The following is a 22,354-nucleotide window of genomic DNA, read 5'->3' on the forward strand; positions in this document are numbered from 1 at the left end:
CTCCCTCTTCAGAGGCTCAAAAGACCATTTTATGTTCTATCTACTTAGTATCAAAAAACTAGTTTGGGAAATCTCTTAAGCAATATACTATTCAACCTTTACTTTTGCTGAATTGACCTCTAATTTGAATAGCCTCTTGTAAACATACACTTAGATTGGAATCTTTGTTTTTTACTTTCTTGATAGACAACACTCCCATCTTCATATTCTCTGTAAGTCCTGTCTTTTTCTTCTCCAGACCATATTTGAGTTGGAAATAGGCATACCACCTTGCTTTTTTTTTCCTCCCTGGGTTAAAAGCACTAAGAACCACCCCTCAAACACACACACACACACACACACACACACACACACACACACACACCACTCCTCAACATAAAAATGAGCCTGGTTTTCTAAGCCTTCCCATTGGACCCTTCCTTTGCTATTCACTGGGTGTCAGCTGGTAATCTTCCTTAGTGATTCATAGGGCACATCTCTATCAGCATACTGCTGAGCTGACCCAAGGACTATAAAAGTGACAGGAAATATGAAAATGGTATTTTTTTGTCTTTTATTATGCCAACTACTCATTTCCTATCATTTCTTTCTTTAGCTGCCCCAGGTCAGCATGTCTACATCCTGAAAGCAGTGCCCTACAGGAGAGGAGAACTGGACCAAGAGGCACGAGTCCTGGGTTCTAGTTCTTGCCACACCTATAGCTGGTGACCTCAGTTAACCCGTGTTTCCGACTCTCAGTTTTCTTGTCAGCAAAAAAAGCAGGGATCACAGACTTAAATGCCTATAGGGGCTAGCCATTTAGGGAAAATGAGACAAGTAGGCCTGGTTGGCTTTTTGATGTACTAGATTTTATTTTCTCCCTATTACCCCAATGTAAAGACGAGTGCCCAGTTCTGATTGTTGCCATAGGAATGAGAGCCACAGTGTTTCCAGATCTTCTGATCTTTTTCTAGAGATGCAACTATATGGATTTTTAAAAAGGAAATATCTAAGCATTGGCAACTAATACAAAAATTCAAAAATTAAACTTTCTGTGACCCTAGTAAAATATGTCTCAATCCCTGGGTCACCAGTTGTAACCTCTAGACTAAATGGTATTTAAAGTAACTTCCAGTTCTGAAATTTTATACTTTAATTATCCAAATGGTCTGAGTTGAAGAAAGAACGACTGTTTGAATATGAAGAAGATTTTCCTGGCATGCAGTTCTTATATTTTGAAACAGGTGACCAAGGGGAATTGTGAAATGTCCTTCAAGTGATTTTGAAGAACAAGAGACACCTCCTTTAGTCGGGGATTAGTTAGGAGCAGTTGCTGGGAGGGGGATGGACGAGATGTACTCTTGCAATTCTTCTCAGTTGAGAAGTTGTGAAAATGGTATTTTATGAGTTTTGTTTCAAATGTCCTCAGGTCTTTTTATGGGAGGAAGGTAGTTTGTTTTCTGATTCCCAGGACCTCTCCCAACTCAATTCCTCCATCCTAGGGAACTCTGTAAACCGAAATTTAAATTTATAGCTTGTAGCTTCCCATCTAAGTTTCAGATTAAGTTTCATAACTTGGAACTGAAATCAGGGCAATAGTTGGTGTGTGGATGAAAATGTCTGTAGCTCCATTTGTCAGTATGCTAATGAAAACCAAAGAGGGAAATAAATAAAGGTGGAAATGAGTGATGGCAAATATAAGAGCCTTTTAACCTCACTTCATTTTCACTCTACTTCTCTCCTTAAGAAAATTGATTATGATGACCTCGATCCATTTTCTTATGGATTGAAAACACCTAGGAATCCCACAAACATCTTTTATACACTAAGTGTGCTCAAGCCGAGAGCTAGCAGTTCAACAAGCAGATAGACTTCAGTGTAGATACTGATTGTATCAGCATAAATACTAGGTCTCTTATTGCAAAGTAACTGCAGCAAAATAAACACTCCACCACCCTTAGAAAGAGACAGAAGATAGAGGCAAGAAAGCAGGAGGAACATACATACATTCGGTTATTAATCAATTCTACTTCAATGGTGGCACAAGACATATTACAAGAGAGGAGGTTGATTGACACCCAGGGATGGCAAAAGATCTACTTTCACATATAAATGAATAATATGGGTCACTGACAGTTCCAAGTGCTCTTGATGCCTAGATAGGAAGACAGGACTGTCTGAGATGGTAATCTTCTCCATCACCAGTGTCATCATCAAAATTTAAGTGCTAATCTGCGTAGTCTGATAAAATGGGTGAGGGGCAGAAAGATCCAGTTAGATACTGTACACGGTGGCCATGTGTTGTCTTGCTTCTCCCGTATCAATTCTCCTTTCTTATAACAGCAAGGTGAATTTCCTTTGGGGTACCACTCCTCCAGAATTGCATGCAGTCTTGGTGGGCCTGTCAGTTTACTGGCAACATGGTCAATGTTTGGATCTCAATAGTGGCAACAAGATTTGATTCTGAGGAATTTAAATCTTAAAAGGAGTCACACAAAGGAAGTTCAGAGTTTATCCTGATGGAGCATCCTGAAGAAACAGTTGATTTGTCCCCTAATGCTGTTCTGGGCCCTGTCCTTTTCTGAGTCTTGGTAGTTCATTTTTTCCTGTGACTCACAGAACTATCCCGTAGCCTTAAGGTAAACAAATCTTGCTTTACATTTAAGTTGGCCAGAGTCACTTTTGCTACTTGCAACCCAAAGAAATTTAACAAATATATCAAATATCTTCTCTGTGATCTCAGCAGCTGAGAGCTGACTGAGAATCTATAGGTAAATTGTTAGAATTAATAGATGATTTGGTGAAGATACTGTGTTCAAATTCAATATACAGAAATCAATTGTATTTTTATATACTAGCAACAAATAATTTTAAAATAAAATAACATATACCACTTATAATAACATCAAAAATATCAAATCATTGGAGTAAATGGAATGAATCTATATGTATACAACATATATATATATATATATATATATATATATATATATATATATATAACATTATTGAAATAAAGAATTCCTACATAAGCAGATTGTTATGTAGCAGATTGCTATGCCCACATTAATTTGGGGGCAGCGATAGATTTCTGAAACAGAATCTCAGAGCTATGTAGTTGAAGTTCATCTTTTTGCAGATAAAGAAAATAAGACTAGAAGGGTCAAACAGCCTATTCAAGTTAGCCCAGGAAGACCTCTAGTAGACCTCTTCTACTACCAGCTTGCTTGCCTTTGCTGCCAATCTGGGCACCTCTACGGTTGGGGTTAGAACAGCACTCCTTTTCTCCCAGGACCAGTGCTTCATACTGGCCTTTAGCTGGCTCTGTCACTTTTCTCAGAGCATTCTAGCAATGGGGACTCTGCCTTTTTTCTCTCCATCTTTCTTGAATATTCTAGTACCCAAGAAAAATCAACAAGCTGGACTCACTGTCTATGAGATTCTCTGCCTGAACTGGGTATGTAATTCCACGTTGATTTCCAGGGTTGGTAATCTGTAGTTCTTCTGACTCTGAAAGTAGCAGGTCGTTGCTGGGAGACTCACTTGTTACTCATAGCTCAAGGGATCAAGTTCAAGCCAGAGGCATCTTTTCATCACATTTTTCCAGTGTCTAGTCACACACATTGTATAAACTCCATTTCTTCTATTCCTCTGGAATAACCAGACTTTAGTAACCAAACTCAGACTAAGAACTGCAGTTTACCCCCAACCCCCACCCTCAATTTTCCCTCTGCTGCTTTTTCCTCTTTTCCATGGGTTATTTTTTCCAACTTGGGAGACAAGGAGAATGTGTATCCCAGGTAAAGTGAGGAGGGAAGGGGAGGAGCTATGGCACAGACACATCAAAAGAGCCCTTTGTGCTCAGGGCACATTATTCCTGGAATCCAATCAAGTGCCCCAAAACCCAACCAAGCTTTTCAGACAGCACAGAAACCAGTCATGCAGGCATCTTGGGCTCTGCTTTTTTAAAGCTTTATAGGGTACACTGAATTATTTGGTTGGGTCTTTTCAACCGTGTGACATTTGGGTTTTCAATGGCCCAAATGGAGTTGATCATTAATTATTTGGACGCTTTAATTAAAAAAAAAAAACAACTTCCCTGTGGATTTATGGGGGTCTGCTGGGGGACAAGGACAAGGGGGCCTTTAATGCTTCTCTCATTTGAATGAGAGGGAGGGTTGGGAAGGTCTAGAAGGGGAGGCTGTAGAATCATCTTCCAGGAAGGTCTTAAACCCAAGTTAGGGTTTATTTGAAGGAGGAGGGGCTTACAATGAAGAAAATGGAAAGGAACGCAAGAGAACAGAATTCTGGAATCTGTCAAATGCATTAGGGGGCAGGATGTTTAATAAAAATCAATGCTTTAGCAGGGAGCCATCGAGAGTTTCTGAATCAATACCTTTCACATGAAAACTAGTAAGTCCTATGGGTTGGGAAGGGGGAAGGGCTAGTTTCAGGAACATTTGATTAACTGAACCAGAGAAGGTATCCAGGGAGGGGAGGGACTGGATTGATGCCTTGCAGTTTCAAAACAGCGAGGTAGTGAAGGTATAACATCTGCTCTCTTCCTTTCCAGGGCATGTTTTGCAATCTCAGCTTTCTTCTCTAACACGGATGGGTGTCATTCTTAAGTCATACACATTCTCCAGTTCCTGACATCCTGAAAAAGCTCCCATACTCTTAGAGAGTTCTGCTCCTATGTGCCTCTCCACAAAGGTTCATCTCAATGACAAGTGATCTTGGGTAGGGTTGGGGAGCATGGGAAAGGAAATCAGCCCTTTTCCAGAGACACCAGCAGCTTCTATCTATTCAGCCTCTTGCATCCAGGAGCCACAGGAAAATGAGACTCAGCACATTTAAAAACTACTGATGAAAAGTGCCCATCTTTGACTTCACAATGCTTAGTGACACCATATGCCAAAAAGAAGCACAGTGATTTGTGTGCACATCTTTGCTGATTTCCCCATTTGGAGTTTTTAAATCCCCTGCCTCTAGTTGAAGTAATTTCATCTGAAAAAAATCACAAAAAATGTGGATTCCCTGACATCTTTCCTTATACAGTGCACAAAATTGTTTTAGGAATTGTTCCTATGGTACCAGTTGACTGGACTGTGTTATTTACCCCATTTTGCAAAGGAGGGAAACTGAGTCTGAAGGAATTCAAGCAGCATGCCAAAAATCATGAAATAGTAGTAGACTGGAACTCTGGCCTTCTGGAAAAAGACATTTCTCACAAAAGACATCACAGTCTTATCCATGGGATTATAGAACTAGGCTCTCCAGATGGTGCTTCAGGAAGAAATCCAGAGCATTTACAAGTCGGTTATTTGTTTTTCCTTACAGCCAATTCCATGCAAAGGTTGGCCTGTATGTATCCATTTTAGAGAAAAGGAAAAGGAAATCGACCCGAATTTTGGTAGCAAGTCTATCTGAGATGCAGTGGTGGTGTTTGCTTTGTCTAAAGTTTAGGGCTGGAGGGGTCATGAAAAACTCTAAATATAAACTTAGTTCCAGTTGATATTTGAAAATAATGTGATGGAATTACTGACTAGGAAGCATATGATGGACTCGCTCTACACAAAAACAAAAATGAGCTTTAATGTCTCCCCCAGCCTCAGAAGATGAAGTTGGGAGGCAAGTGGCTGGGGCGAGAGTCCAAGCTCAGGAGAGAGACATGGATGACAGTTCTCACTCCCACAGTGGGCCATTGTCCAAGGAAGTTGTGGGCTCCCAGGAGTGTGCTATCTACCCCAAGCAGTCAGGAAAGACTCAGGGACATCACCAGAGGGTTTTAGCAGGTAAAAGTACGAAGACATAGCCTGGACAATACGTTCGTGTATCTCAATTTTCCTCATAGAGAGAATCAGAGGCTCTACTTCGGTGTGGGATTTGTGGGGTTCAGTGATTGAGAGAGGTTAAGTATTCCGGGTGGTACTGCTCAGGCTCAAGGCACCTACCAGTTTTCATTCCAAAGTATATGGGTGAAAGTCACTCGTATATTTGCACCTAAATTCAATACACTACATTATGACAAAGTTTTATCATCTTGCTTATAACTCAGGGCTTTAGGTTTTGAAACATTTCAGGGCTCTCTGGTGATGAAAGAGAAGACATGCTATATAAGTGGCATTTGTTTGGGGACTCATACCCTGAGCCAGAGCCACTGCATGTTATGTTCCTCTACCTGGAACCCTCTTTTCCCTCATCGTTACCTGATAGACCCCTGTTCTCCACTCCTGTCTCAGCTCAGTGTCAGACTTCCTCAAAGATACCTCCCTGTATCCCTTTGTCTAAACTGGGTCTTCATGGGTGGTCTGTCAAAAGCATCTTGTACTTTTCCTTCATGAAAAGATAGTGACAAACTGTGAAAAGCTATTTAATCCATCTGTCTTCCACTGGATAGGAAAGTTCTTGAAGATAAGGACCATGTCTGCAATGCTTGCAACAGACTTCCACTGCCAAGTGATATTTGTTGAATGATATTTGATATTTGAATGAATGGTCTTGTGAGGAAACCTGAGCTTGAGTCTGGGTGCTACCACTATTCACTCGGGTGGTTGTGACTTTTCTGAGGCTTGGTTTCCTCATCTCTTAAATCATGCTGTTAGAATGGTTGATTCTGAGACCCCCTTCTACAAGGCTACTCTGTGACCTGTTGTAAACCCCCCTGTGGCTGGGTCCTTCTTTGGCAGCTCCGTCAGCTCTTCAGTTCACTCTCCCATCCCAAATAATACCAATTCTCCAACACATTAATGAAAAAGAGAGTCTTTACTGTTGATTCCATAGTTTCCTTGGAGGAGACTACAGCTACCAACTCTTAACACCTCACTCCCCAAATGCCCATTTAATATTTCTTCCTGATTCCCTTTTTGACTCTCTGCTGCTTCCTCTCCCCTCCAGGGCTTCTCTGAATTCTCTGCAGCCTCCAAAAGTTCTCTATTTGATTTAGAGGAATTTCACACTTGCCCAAATACCCTTTCCCTTAAGCTGTCTCAGGGCATATGGTTGTTGATCCTTAGACTTCCAGCATACTGGCTGCACCAGCTCTACTTTACCGTGCATCTCTTTCTGATTCCATGTTCAATGACATTGTATTAGTAGCTTAAATCCACCACGGTGGGAGTATTTAAACGAGGGAAATTGATGAATGCTGTAAATTGGGATTTCTCTTTCGGAGAACCCATTGTTACGCATTTCCTGGCACACCACTGTCTAAGCTCCTCCAGCCAGGTTATCATCTAGTTTAGGAAGTTGGTTGAACCCAAAGATCCTTCATCATGAACCTATAACATACGTAGTTTTTAATTCCTCATGATTTAGGCTGAGTAGTAGGAGCTGAGAAAGTCTCATATAAAATGGTAGCTGTATTGGTCAAGGTTCAGCCAAGAAAACAGAACCTATCTATGCCAGGTAAGTCAAGGGAGGAAAATGGGAAATGTTAATATGTAAATAGCTACATATTAAGTTTGATGGAACTAAAAGGGCAAAAGGGTGAGCCAAGCTCTAGATGAGTAGGAAGCCATTTCCTGTCTCTAAGGCTGGTGTGACAAAGAGGAGGTGTTACCAGAGTTTAGGAATTAGAATTGCAGAGGGAGCGGCTTCCCAGTGGTTGTGGAGCCCCAGAAGAGACTAAGTTGCTGCTAGAATGCCTCCTACAACATGGATTGAGGGGAGCACCTGGGTTTTTTCATTCCTCCAGTGTTCTGCTGAGACGCTCTCATGGGCTGAACTTAATCAGAATCCAGTTGGAACAGGAGTTTGGGAAAATGTAGTTGGCAGGGGTCAGCTCCTATGATGCAGAACAGGACAGAGAAGGCCTGGCAATGAATCTGATAACAAATAGGCAAATCACCATCCTAGTAACTAATCATATTCCTGATAATAATATTCCTGAAGGGACATCCACTATCTTCAAGGCTATAGCCAGTCCCATTGATTTCCTAGAGTCCCACAGTCCAGCCTCACTCTACAAACCCAAATAATTCCCTTGAGTCTGGCTCCCCAATCCATTCTACAGTGAAGAGGGATTAAGTTACAAAAACTCATTGTAAGATACTGACAATTCTGATATAGCTTCATAAAGTTGATTGCAAGAATCAGTGACCATCACATTTTGAAGAAAGATGGAAACTTTCCCATCCATAAATGGTAATGACTAGGGACATTCTTTCTTTTTTCTTGTCTTTCCTTTATTCATTTGTTTATTATTTTCTAAGATTTCAGGTACTGTGCTAGATGCTGAGGTTACAAAGATGTTTAGAACTTGTCCTCAAAGAGCTGACAGTGTGAATGGGAAGTAGAGGGCATGGGCAATTCAGGATTCACAGACAAATCCTAAAGAAATAAGATTGCTCCTTCTTTCACTTGGGCGGGTTGCAGAGGCAAATCAGGACCTCTGGGGTTCTCCCAAGCAGCTTCAGTGTCCCCCAACACTTGGACACTTTTGGGGGTTAATTCCTTTCTTACTTATGTAAGGCCCACCTTACCCTAAGGATATCTCCATATTGACTTTTCAGGAAATACTCACCCTCCTCCCTTGGCTCTCTGCTCATCTTCCATTAAGGGAATAATGTCAGCATCTTGTCTTTTGAATTGCCAGAGACTACACTCTCGTGTTTTATCGGCTCAGCAAATATCGGGAGACTTCTTCCCTGTCTTGTGAGTCTTCATTTCAGGCCTAGATAGGGCTGGTCCTAGTGATGTGCTGGAGAACTGTGTCCATGCCCTGGTGTGTTCCCGCCAATGACACACTCCCAGAATTGTGGCCCCGTGTTGTGTCTATCATTACTGCTTGTCAAGGGATACTAGAACTACCCCAGTACTTCCCACTCAACTCAGACTTCCAGTCTGTGCCCTCCTAGAGAGTCAGATACAGGGAACAAGAAGTGAAGGAGGGAGATGATGAGAGAATGTGGATAGAGTGTGGTGAGGTGCCTGCAGAAGGCATGGTGAGGAGTGGGAGAGGGAGAGGGAGATGAGGAGGGGAGGAAGGGGGAGGGGAGGGAGGGATAGAAGGAGGAGAGGGAGAGGGGGAGGAAGAGGGACAGAGATAGGGAGAGGGAGGGAAATGGAGGGGGAGATGGAGAAAGAGAGAGAGAGAGAGAGAGAGAGGGACTCTTTTTAGTTGCCACAAGTAGCACTGGCAATATGTTAAGAGTTTTCAGAGGAAGGTCTCTGTGTTTCTGGATTTTCTAAGGAAAACACTTGCGTTGTTTCTCTAAAGAAACTTAGAAAACAACCCATGTCATTCAATTCTGTGCTTTGGGGAAGCTTTGACTTGTGGAGGTGGGATTCCAAGACACCCACCTGTATTCAGGTTACAGAAGGCCTATATTTCAGTAAATGTGTTGAACTGCCTGATGTTCCAATTATGATTAACCTTGAACCCCTACAGGAACAGAATGTATGCAGTGATGGATAGAAGCCTAGGTGCAACCGGCAACAGGTGTGTTAGCAGCTTCCTTCCCACACACTCATTGACTTCTTGTCACAGTTTTCTCATCTGCACTAGGTGATGATCATCATCTTGCCCAATTTACCCAGAGGTCTGTTGTGAGGTTCACTTGAGCTCAGCCATGTAGAAGCACTTTATAAATTGGAATGTATTACAGCCATGCAAGGAAATATTATTTAAGTGGCATTTCTTGGTAGGGTTCGGCTGCCTTTCACAAAGTGAGGGTCAGCTTACTAATGCCACCCTAGTAGATGAAATGGTCCCAACTCACATCTTTTCCTTTTCCTTTTACTAAATTGGAAACAAAGCCCTCAGGGCTTATAATTGAAGGTTGCTAAAAGGTGTGTCTAACATAGAAATGCCTACCAAAATTCCACTCAACTTGGTTTACATTGTCTACAGAGTGAAGGAGATTTCTCCAGAAGAAAGTGTGTGATCCAGGCCTTGTGAAAGGGCTGCAGGCTCTAGCAGCCATGGCGCCCTCCAAAAAGCAATGACAGCCATACCATTTCTCAGGTTTTCAAGGGCGTGCTCTGCAGCCCAGTTGCTGAGCGTTTGTGTGTACGTGTGTCTCTGTGTGTGCTAATGCATTTATTAAAGGCTGTAGTGGTGGCTTAGAGCAGGTAGGCTTCCAGAAAGAGAAGAGTTTTCCTTGGCTCCACTGCCAACTGCTTTATTTGTTTTCATTTTAAAGGTGTGTTTCCAAAACACCATTTCCTGAAATCTTTTGGCTGTAGCCAGGTATGAGATTCCCAGCTGCAAGTCCAGGGAAAAGGTGAGCTGCCAGGGAAAAGTTTACAATAGGGCGGGTTGCCCAGAACAGTGCCAGTTGACACCTCGCCAGGAAATGGAGAGTGAGCCAACCATAAGGACCTCTATGGGAAAAGTTTTCCCTCCAGATCCGACTGGAAATTTATGTCTAAGAATATTAGTTTGAATAACCAGTCTGAGTTCTTGTAACTGAGGAGGGGATATCAAACTTCAAGTCTAACAGAGTAAGACAAGTTGAAGTGAGTCCTTTCACATGAAAGCGTTTTGTTAACTCCCTTTATAACGTCTCCCCATATTTAGTGTCCACTGTGTCTTATCTTGATCACTTTTTAGTGCGCTACTGACACTTGGAAAAATATCTTCCTACCCTGCCAGAATTTGATCTCTGAGCTCATGTCAAATTTATCTATAAATTCTCCCGTGTCTAACACAGTACCTAGTACACTGAAGGTGATGAGTAAATGTTGGTTGTGTAAATGACTGAAAGATGCAAAACTAGAGCTATTAACAAGGTTTTTATTGAAGATTCATTCATTCCACATATATTTATTGAGCACTTGATACAGGCCAGGCCCTGTTATAGGCAATGGGAAGAGACTGAGAACAAATCATACATGAAGATAATAGCAGTGACCCTATAGGTGACTTTTTTTCCCCTGATTTTTTGTATCCTTAGCTGTTGAGAACTCCTTGGCTATGCTCAGATCCGGGTCTTGTAATTCCAATATTCCTGGCTGCTTTGCCCTGTCCAAAGCCTAACCCAGGTTTTGGGACTTATCTTCTTGGTCTCCAATAAGGACTTTAAATAGCCCCAGGCCAGTTACTAAACTGAGTATATATTTTTCCCAGCACTCCTATCACTCAACACTATCTTCAGGATTTTTACCAAATTTCCTCGTTATTAAACTGGTAAGGAAAAATACTACAGTTGATCTTAGCTAAAAGGCTGAGAAGCAATCCCAATTCCCTAGATATCAAAGCTTAAATGCTTGCACTGTAGCCTAGTTCTGGAGATGAAATCCCCATGTTTCTCTCTGAACCAGATGAAACATAGATAATGGAAAGCTGCTATAAAGGAGTACAGAAGTTGCTGAGGAACACTAGGAGGACAAATGTGAAGATAGGAGGGACAAAGGGAAAGTTCTTCTCCACAGAAAAGCATTGGAGAGGCTTACAGTACCACCATCAGGATCCTGTGCTTCTCCCCCAATGGCTGAAGTATTCTTCACATTTCACTGGCGGATAACCCTTAAGAGTATGGGCTCAGCAGATGATGCCAGTTCTTACTTCCTCAGACCTGCAAAGGGTGGGAGGGTCCATGAAGTTCAAACTCCTCCAAGTTCAGAGAGAGGATACACCCTACCCAAGATCACACGGCCTAGTGACATAGCAAAAATTTTATCTTTTAGAATCAAAATGGGGAAAAATTATCCGTTGTCTCTGATTGAAATGATACAATCAATTCTCCACAGTCATAAGAAGTACCATCCCAGGTTAGATTAGAAACCATGCTGGATGGAGAACAGCTGAAGGACCCAGGCATGCCTGGTCTATGGAAGACAGGATGGAGGGAGACACGAGAGATGACACCAAGCTTTAAAAACTGGCACAAAGAAGGGAGTCACGTATTTTTCTTGTGTGGCCTCAGAGGACTGAGCTGGACTCTGTAGGTAAAAGTTAGAGAGGTAACTTTTTCTCAGCTCAAGGAAACCTTTCTTATAGGGCTGCCTAACAGTGAAGCAGTCTCAGAAATAACAAGCTCGGGCTTCCCTGGTGGCGCAGTGGTTGGGAGTCCGCCTGCCGATGCAGGGGGCATGGGTTCGTGCCCCAGTCCGGGAGGATCCCACATGCTGTGGAGCGGCTGGGCCTGTGAGCCATGGCCACTGGGCCTGCGCGTCTGGAGCCTGTGCTCCGCAATGGGAGAGGCCACAACAGTGAGAGGCCCGCGTACATCAAAAAAAAAAAAAAAAACCAAGAAAAACAAACAAACAAAAAAAACAAGCTCCCAGCTACTGGAAATTCTCAGGGAGAAACTAGATGGAAACCTGGTGGGATGTAGAGGTGGCTTCTATCTGGAATGGCAGGAAGAGTACCGCATTGCTCTGACCGCTTAGAGTTTGAGATGAACCATGGTTCACGCACTTCTATCTCTGGCAATGGCTCTGGTAAGTAGGCGTCAGGGTAGCTCTTTGTTATCATCCTCAACATGTCAGAGGAGCTCCACGGCTTCTTTCTAACTTCTGTATGCCAAGGTCTAAAATTGCCGAGTATAACCTAATGGATGGCAAGGAGGCTCAACATCCTCCACCAACAGATCAATGATGGCAGCTCCTGGAGGCTGAATTGAGAAGCAATTTGAGACAGGAGGAAAAGCTCTGATCATTTAGCCAAGTCTTCCAGGGCTGGCAGCCTGCTGGATACACACTTGCCATCCCTGATCATCTGAGTTCTTTTTCTCCTTACACATCCTAAACAGTAGCCTTTTTGGTCTAATCTTTACTTTTGCTGTAATTCTCACCAGTCTTTTTTTTCTCCTTTTTTCTCTTATAACGATTCTAGACCCTGACTGTCTCCCTCATCTATGAAATAGGACTTTCTAGGACCATTTGTTAGTAAAAGTGGCACATTGGGGCTTAAGGGATGAACTGAAGGTCTCCAAGAAATCTATACTTCCCCTTTCCCTTCCTTTCTTCAATTGGCTGTATGGATGTTGAAATCCCAGGGGCCTTGTTAAAATGCAAAGATCACCCCACCCCCAACCAGGAGATAGTCACCCAAATAACGGTTGGACTCTGATTTTTTAGTGCAGATTATTTATTCTGCTTCTTTTCCTCTGAGGGTGTGGGGGCCTGTGTGGGGAAGCCAAGAAGTGTGGAGGACTCAGGGTCTTATCACAGGGTAGAGAAGGAGCTGTGGGGGCTGGGGGGAGTCTGCAGACCTAAGGACTAGCCCATTTGGAAGGGGCCTTGGAGGTCTAGTTTGACTTCCTCTCTGTGCATTTGGGGAACCAAGGACCCAGGGTGGGGGAACAGATTTGACCAAAGTCACAGATGAGAAAAGCACACTCCCACCTTTGCCCAGTTTACCTTTAGGAGTCCTTGAAGCTTTTTATCTAGGGGTGGTAGTGATTTCCTCAAATTGGAAAATTTGGATAGGTGATGGTCACTGCACTTTTGCAGAAATAAAGAGAACATCATAGAGCTGTACCTCAGCCACTGAAGCTGAGTCAAGGATAATCAGGACCCCTCTCTGGTTTGTATATGTTGGAAAAAAAGGAATAGTGATTTCCTCTTTCATAAGAAGCATACAAAAGTATGCTCTTGGGTTTCTATTGTTGAATAGCAGATCTCATATTACACATCTTCTCTGGCCCTTATCTTTAACATTTTTGCCCATGGAATTCCTAGCACAAGGTAGGTACTCTCCAAATGCCTGCAAAGTGGGATGAAATATACCTTTCCCATGTGTGAGAAGTGTGGGGTGGGGAGAAGAGATAAAGAGAGTTAGTTCCAGAAGACATTGCCTAGTATTGTATGAATTCACTATACATCTCATAATAAGACTTACCAGACAAATTACAAACATTGGGACAATCTACTCCCCATTCCAAGGGCTCAATGGAATAGTATTGAGGTGTCTTTTCTTGTCTAGGGCTCAGATTGTCCTGTATAACCACATCACTACTGAGCATCACAGAGGCTCGAAATGTTCTTATAATCCCTTTCTCCTTGGGGGGAGGTTGTCGATGTATTTTTTTTCAACACTTCAAAATCACAATTGTTTATAGTAACTGGAGATGGAAGAACCTGGCTGAAGTGGGAAGGCTGAGATTTATCTAACCTTTAATTTAGTTCTCCTCTTAAGTTAGTCCAAGTTCCTGAGACGCCTTTCCCCTGTAAGTTAAACCATTGTTTGTCAAAGGAAATACAAATTAAGAGCTCTGTTTTCTGAGCTAAATGGAAACTTGGGCTAGGGAAACAGATTCTTGCTGTGCTCTTCAGACCTCCAATATAATATAGAAATTGGAGTCAGTGTGGGACATAGATTTGATGAATTCTAGAGGAATCCCAAACTCAAAGAATGTGGGAGTTACATGGAGCCAGAAACCCAGCCTAAATTTGACTCATCAGAACTCTTAATAATCGCGTTGGAAATTCCATGGCATTATGAAAGGAGCAAATCTCTTTTCTCTTTAGACAGAAAGGATTCTGAAGCCATCCATATTCGCTATGGACTCCTGAACGGACGAGCCAAGTGCTATACCCAGACCAAGAACAGTGACGCCATGGTCATCCCTATGTTTATTGTAGAAGGGAAGCTAAACTTCTAGTACTACACGAGTTGTCCAGTTATGGATCTCTGGGTTGTATGATTTGGAAGACACACAATTAAGGGAATAACTCTGGCCAAAACTGAGTTTGTAAAAGTGGTATAGAGCCAATGAGAAGTAACACAGGCCTTGAGTGTTTACTGTGAAAGACAGACAATTAGAAATCATGATAATTTAATGGAGGACACTCACAAGGCACTAAATTCAATCATTTAGCACCTCCCCAATCTGATGACCAAGCCATCAAGCCAATATTTCCCATGGTTACCTTCATAGACTTCAGAAAACGTGAAGGATAGATGATGAGCAAAGCTAATACCAAATTGAACAACAGCTGTTTAGTTAAATTAGGAAGAGCTGATAATTATAAATTATCTGTCTACACAGTAGGTAGACAGATAATTCAAGTGTAAGTCCCCATGGTATAGTATTTCTCGAGAGTGGTCAGGGAACGACCACCATTTAAAAAGCCCACTGAGCGTTAAAATCAGATTCCACGACTCTACTTCCAAAACTACTGAATTAGAGTTTCTGGGAGTGGGTCTAGGAATCTGCATTTTAAACAAAAAATTGTCATTGACTGAATGGATGGTAAACTTTGCACGTATGTGTACTATGATTTTTAATCTAGTAGATGCAGTTGTGATTAACAATGCAACTCATATTCAGAGGAGTGCTGAATTTATATAGCTTTGGGTTCTGAGGTACTCTCAATCAATAGATATTAATCATAATATAGTGGTTTATGAAATTTCTTGGCTTTAAAAAATGATATTCACACTTATAAAAAGTTGGGAGCCACACTTTAGAACAAATAAAGTGGTTGAGGTATGAGTTACTGATAACAGAATCTTTCTGGGATCCTGATGGATTCAGATGCACAGACATTTATTAGAGGTCTTGCATGTGCCGAGTACCAAGCTTCCCAGAATCATCCAGCTATTGACAGGGCCTGAGCTCCAGTGCAGGTCTTAAAACTTCAAGTTCAGCTTCTGGTTATCGACAGCTATCTTCTGGAAGTGATGAGAGCAGGAATGTTCTGACCTTATGGGGAGGAGGGATGCCAAGCAATGGAGTAGGGCAAGGATAATAGTAGAATAGAGCTGGAGACATTTAGATTTAAGGGGGCTCCATACTTTAAAAAGGCTTTCTGTGCCTAGCGATATAAATTACGTGGTACCCAGTGCAGCCCTCACCTCACAGCTTTGTTCTGCATGTTCTAGTAGGAGTCTTGGATTGTGCTGGGACTAAGGGGGTGGGAGGAGGCCTGGGGCTGGCAGTAGTGGTTAGCCTGAGTGATCCGAGGCCTGGAGGATTATGACTGAGGGATGAGGTGGAAATTGGCACCTTGTGGCTTTGTGAGGTTAGTCTGACTCGTGCCTTTCCCTTTCCAGATTCCAAGTTGTGAGATTAGCTCTATTGCTTTGGGGTGGGACTTGGTGTTTGGAAAACTGGTGACTGCTTAGTGTCACAGCACCACCACACCCTACTCCTGCTGCTCTTGATGTTGACCACCTGGCCCGTGCACACCACCACCTACTCCTGGGACAATGATGTGGCCTGACCTCCAGAGCAGAGGCCTGGGAAGTCTCATGGGCGGTGCTCCAGAGGTCGCTTCAGGACATGTCTCTTCAATGCCCTCCTGGGGGCTTGCATGAGAAAGTCAAGGGTCCTTCCAACTCTAGCTCTCCTCCAGTTTACTAAACTCATGGATGAGTCATAACTCAGCAGGAGCAATTTCAGAGAAATAAAGCATCTATATCACTCAGTTTATCTAATTGTTTTCTAAGAGCTGAAAATGACAATTTTCTACAGTTATTCTATTAATGCTAAGAGTATTGAGAGTTTATCAACTTTGGGGGATACATAGTAAGAAAGTGTCAGGATATTAACTGACTTTTTCCCTCCAATAATGTACTCCATCCATCCCCCTGCACCTACGTGCCATGTGCTCTCATGCATGGGCACACACACACACACACACACACACACACACACACACACACACATCTTCTTCTACCTAGTGGAATGTTCTTGGGGCAAGGTAAGGCCCAGGTGGTGCCAGAGAACAGAAACAAACTATCTGTAGCTCCAGTTTTTTTTTTTAATTGAGGTATAGTTGACATGTAACATTGTATTTGTTTCAGGTGTGCATATAATGATTTGATATTTGTATACACTGAGAAATGATCACCATGATAAGTCTAGTTATCCATCACCATACATAGTTATAAAGCCCACTATCTCAGGGAAATGGAGAGGACTCAAAGCATAGTAAAAAATGCCTGGGGGAACCATTACTAGAAAATATCTCCCCACCCCAGGCAGAAGTAGAGAAGAAAATGGATGAGATAATGATGAGATTTTACCTTTGGTTGTACAGGAAAGAGAGGCCTTGCTTCCGAGACAGGACCTCAGGTTAGAAATGTCTGTACTGTGAGTCTCAGCAGAAGGTGATTTCCTGCTTTTTCCGAGCCTCAGCGTGGCACAGAGACAGCAGAATGGGACCTATGTTAGCAAATCTGCTTAGATTGATGGCCATTGATGGGTGACCAAGGGCTCAAAGGGTATGTCTGCAGACACCCATGTGGATAAATGACCTGAGGTCTGGATGGGCTTTGGTCCTCTGTGAGCCCCTAAACTTTGTCTCTGCTTTGAGGAAGGTGCAGGATTCTTGAAAGGACTGAATATAAGCACATCAGATAGCACCTCAAAATATTAATTTTTTTATTATCCCCTCAAATGGGTCGATTTCCCGTGTACCCTGATGGCGGTTTGCAAGCTGGCACACACTGCGTAGGAAAGCCTACTGAGACTTGCAGAGCTGTGGCTACTCAGTCAGTTCTCTTGTCTTTATTAAGCAACTATGATGCTAAAAGGAGCTCTTTCTAGACTTGGGGCGGGGTGGGGGGGGCTCAATGGTCACGTGGGGCCCTAAGTCCTTTTTTATTGGCGCAGGCTTCAGAGTTACAGCCAAGGAGAAAGTATATTAATACGCCCCTAGTCACAATATTTTCTCTCGAATCTACATGATTTGGGAAAATGTGAGTCAGGACAGATGAAAAAGACAGAAAGAAATATAACATCTGAATATTTCTAGGTTCACTCATTCTGCAGTAAAATACTCAGATCCACAAACGAACATTTACTTTAATCCTTTGTCTTTCATTCGGTTCCTCAGATATGTTCTTTCTAAAAAGCAATTTCGAAGGTGGGGAGAGGTAATCAATTTCTGCTATTATTGGGTGGGCATCCTCCCCAGAAGTCTAGGAAATCTTTTGCAGATTTCAAAGCCTTCTTAACCTTTTCTGACATTTAAAAGCAAATAGAAACTCTGCCAGATAAAAGTGAGCTGAAAACAACGGTCAAGTTGACGTCCAACTGGAAGGAGTCTGGTTCCTCCAAATTCCTTCCCTTTTACACACTCTCCATTATGAAATGGGACCAAAGAACACCGATGTTTCTCTCCTAAAGCACACATGCACGTGCACACACACACACACACACACACACACACAAACACAAACACACACAATAAAATTGCTTGTCGTGACTAAAATGAGGCCAGGGCAAACTGTCAACAGAGCATGGTCCAGATAATATTTTACCCCTTTTTCTATCATTACGGTTTTAAGGGTGGGATTGAAAACTAGGAGGATTAGAGCTGAGCTGTTGGGAAATTTACAGCTGAGCACAGGCGCTCTCTCTCTCCTCCCTCCCCTTCTCTTTAAAAACTTAGCAGCATGTGGCTTGCCCTGGTTCCAGCAGCGATTATTAAAATAAAAAACACCTTTGGCCATAAACAAAAGTGAAAATTGAAACATACTCATGAAAGTTTATTATTTTTTGCTTCAATAACTTCACCCTATATGGAGAACTTTATTTGCCTCAAAGGTCTTTGGGTCGGGTAATGAAAAAGCACAGGGGGTTCGGGGATCCCAAGTCCTCAGGCTTGGGAGGCAGCTGGGGGTGGCGTGCATCTTGGCCTCCAGCCTGCAGGGCTGCTCAAGCGTGCGGGCTTTCATGTGCAGGAGGCTACTTCCTCTCTCTCTCTCTCCTTGGGGCTGCCCTGCCTTCAGGGTCATGTCCAGGATGCTGAGCACTGAGCTGGGTTGAAGCCAGTCCTGCCCCTCTGCTGGCTTGCTGGTCCCACATTCAAGTCATCTGTCTGATTTTATGGATTTCCTGGAGCTTTGCTTTGACTTAAGGTGCTTTTAGCCTCTGACTGGTATCTTCTACACTCCCAAACTCAAAAAGGATATGGGAAGGAGTGGGAAGGCAGATATTGAGGGGACAATGCAGAGACCCAAGGCTGAAAGGAAGCCTACAATTGAAGAGGAGTGATGGAATTGGGATAATTTACTTCTGAGAAAAGAGGTTTGACTATGTTACCTGATAATGATCTTTATTTTTAGAGAAAGAAGAAAATGATTTAAAAAACAGGAGGTGGACTTTGGTTTATATAGAGAGAAATAAACCATTTACATGACAGTTAGTTTAGGTTTTTTGCCACTTGCAGCCAAAACCTGGTCCTAAATATACAGTCACCCATTTCAGGGTATAGGCTGTCTTGCTTGAAGAATAAACAAAAGGTTTGAAGGTAAGCCTTTTAGGACCAGTGTGATAATTCTGCTCCATAACATTCTTGAGGACCAAGCCTCCACTGAGCTCATCACTCCACTGTCCCTGGGATGTGGCTCTTGCCATCATGGCCAAGATGGTACCCTCTATATTTAAGGCAACACACAGAAAAAGGGAGGATAAAGAAGGGATTAAGGGGGTATGCCTGCCTTCTAAGGGAGGTTCCCAGGGGCTGCTACATGACACTTGAGTTTATATTCCACCACCAAGAAGTTAGCCCCTTGGCCACACATTGCAAAAGAGTCTGGAAAATTAATCTTTATTATGAGTAGCAATATTGCTAAAAATATTGCTAAAAATCTTATTAAGAAAGAAAGAAAGAGAGAAGAGATATTGGAGAATAATGAGCAGTCTTTGCCACAGAATTAATAAAAACCCAATCCTTACCTGTCTTACTAGTTGGTATGGTTTAGTCATCATGTTCCTTCCATTGTTCCATGAATTTATGTTGTCATAGAGAACTTAAGCTCATCACTTCCTCATTTATTTTATCTCTGTGACTTTTGTCAGTGTTGCTCCTCCATGCTTTCACATGGATTCTTGTTGTTTGTCCCATCAAAATCTTCCTTGAGTCAACTTTGGATGAAATCTGTGAACCTAATTCTATAGACACAGAACTCAGAACAAATAACGTAAGAGAAAGCTATCAACTCTATTGATCTCTTTTGTAGCTTTACCATGATTTTTTTTAGGATTGGGACACAGGAGTATGTGCCATTTTACATGGCTTATTTTGCACTCATCAATGTGGTAAAAACCCAACTAGCTTCTCAAAGCTTTCCTGGGGATGGATTGGGACCAGAATCTCCTTTAGATTCTGTTTGGCTCAAGGATTGCTATTTTGTTTCCCTGGGGTGCTGCATGGTTTTAGCCCCTCATTCTGAGTAGCATGACTCACATCCCATCAAATCTCCTTTTTGCTTGCTTGCTCTCTCACGGCTGCTTCTCTCTTGCTCCATGTGAGATGTTTCTGGCTGCCTTGCTTTCCAGCATAATCAAATCCAGTAGGCCTTCCAGTTGACCTCATGAGTATGAGCTAAGCCCATTTATGAAATATGAAATGATCCCAAATGCTCATGATCCAGCTTTCCCAGGGGGCTGCGGAGGCGGATCATAAGCTAAGAGCTTCCTGCTTGAGATGCTGCAGGAAGGCAGATGTGGCATCCCTAGAGATAAGCGTGCCTTCCATGGACTGAGTTCTGGTCTCAAGCAGTAGTGATGATTCTCAGTGTTCCCTAAGACACTTCTAAAATCTCCCTGTCCTACTTCTCTTTCCATTCAAGGGTATTTGCTCTTATTTTGAACAAGTGAGGAAAACCAAGATCATGTCATATCATACTGGGTTGATGCTTTCTGCTGAACTCTCCATTTTGGTCAGAGGCAATGGAACAATATTGAGTTAAGTGATATATATGTGCTCAAAGGCATTGCTTGCATGCCTGGGTCATAGGCTTGGGTTTATTCTATGATTCAAAGTTCCCTTGGTCACAAGAAGGGAATGGAAGGGTGTATGAATGACTCAACAAAAATCAGCTCCACTAGGGAAATAGAGTTCAAAGACCCTCTGCACTTGTGGGATAATTAGTACATAGACAGTCCTGCAGTAGATCAGAGACAAGGCCTGGGATTAGTAGACAACACCCATTATTTGACTCTGTGTACTTCTGTAGAGGAGGAGGGACTTCTGTTACACCCCCTGGAGGGAATAGAACTGGAGGAACACTGCTGGCTCCTCCCCTTATAACCCTTACCTACTGCCTGCTCCAGGTTCCAACAAGCAAGGAAGAAGAATGACTCATCTGATTGGTGAGATCATGACCAAGGTCATTGCTTTTGGTGGCTCTTCTCTCATAATAACTGGCTCAGAATTTGCTCTGCCTTCTTTACTTTTTGCAAGATAGATCCTTGTATCTGGATTATGGGGGGTGGGGATGGTGGTGGAAAGGAAGTTTCCTGTAGAACTTTTGGAATCAAAGAAGGTTTGAGTCATGTCCTCCAACATAGTAAACAGAGTAAACTAGAGTAAATCAAGCATAGTAAACCAGAACCCCCCTATCTGGGGGCAGGGAAACAAAGCTATTGCTTACTTTGATCCTTATCTGAGTCCTGTTTTCAATTTTGTAGCACCTGGGGGAGGGGGAAAGAAGGCATGACAATAATTGGCTGTATGCCTGGCCTGCAAGCCCACTCTTAAAAGACCCTCCTGGCATAGGGTTCCTGTTGAGTGTTTCTCCTTCATCCCAGGATAGTGCTGCCATCCTCTGTGGTATCTATAAGCAGGTAGGGAGGGCAGTAAAGGGAGGAGTTGAGACCAAGAGAGTTAATTTATAATGATATTGTATGACCAAAAGGAGAAGTGCTAAAATGCACGTGAGAATGTGTGGAGGAAGTTGGTACTTCCTGTCTTCTGCCAGTCCTGAGCTTGAATCCCAGTCCTACCTTCTTCTACCTGTGTGATCTTGCAAAACTTCCCTGACCTTTCTGTGCCTCAATTCTCCAAGCTGTAAAATGGGCAAATTATAGTGCTGACCTCATGGGATTGTTTTGAGGATTAAATAGATTATTCTACAGGGTCAAATACGTAGTAAATATTGTGTAAGTATTAGCTATCATGATTGCTGCCATCATATCATCATCACCATCATTACGGCTATCACAAATGTGGCATACCTAGAGGCAGGCTTAGGCCTGACGTAGGTGGTAAACAAGATTCAGGTTTTACTCATGCTTTGAAGGAGCTTGAAGGTAGTGTCAAGGTTCTGGACTGAGAAGTGATATACTTGCGTTCTAGTCCCAGATGTATGTGGCCTTTGTCAGTGACCTCCCTCTCTGAGTCTCAGTTTACATAGTTATAATAAGGGATTTGATGTTCAATGGCCCCCAAGTGCTTGTGTGGAGAATGGGGGCTGGGTTAACCATGTGAGGCTTATTGGGAAGCTTGTTACAAATGCAGATTTCCTGGTCCCACCACTCCCAGAGATTCTAATTAAGTGGGTCTGGGATGACTTGGGAGCCTGGGTTTTTATCAGGTTTATGCTGTGCTCTCCATGTACCTCCCTTGCATCTGGGGTACAACTATCACTTGGGCATCACAGCCCCGGCTCATCTTTGAGGCTTAAGCTCTAAAATGATCTAGTTGTGTTGCAAGATGTGTGAAAAGGGATGGAAGTAGAGGGAGATCT

This window comes from Mesoplodon mirus, assembly GCF_964341445.2.
Source record: "Mesoplodon mirus genome assembly, chromosome: 8".
Taxonomy (NCBI): Eukaryota; Metazoa; Chordata; class Mammalia; order Artiodactyla; family Ziphiidae; genus Mesoplodon; species Mesoplodon mirus.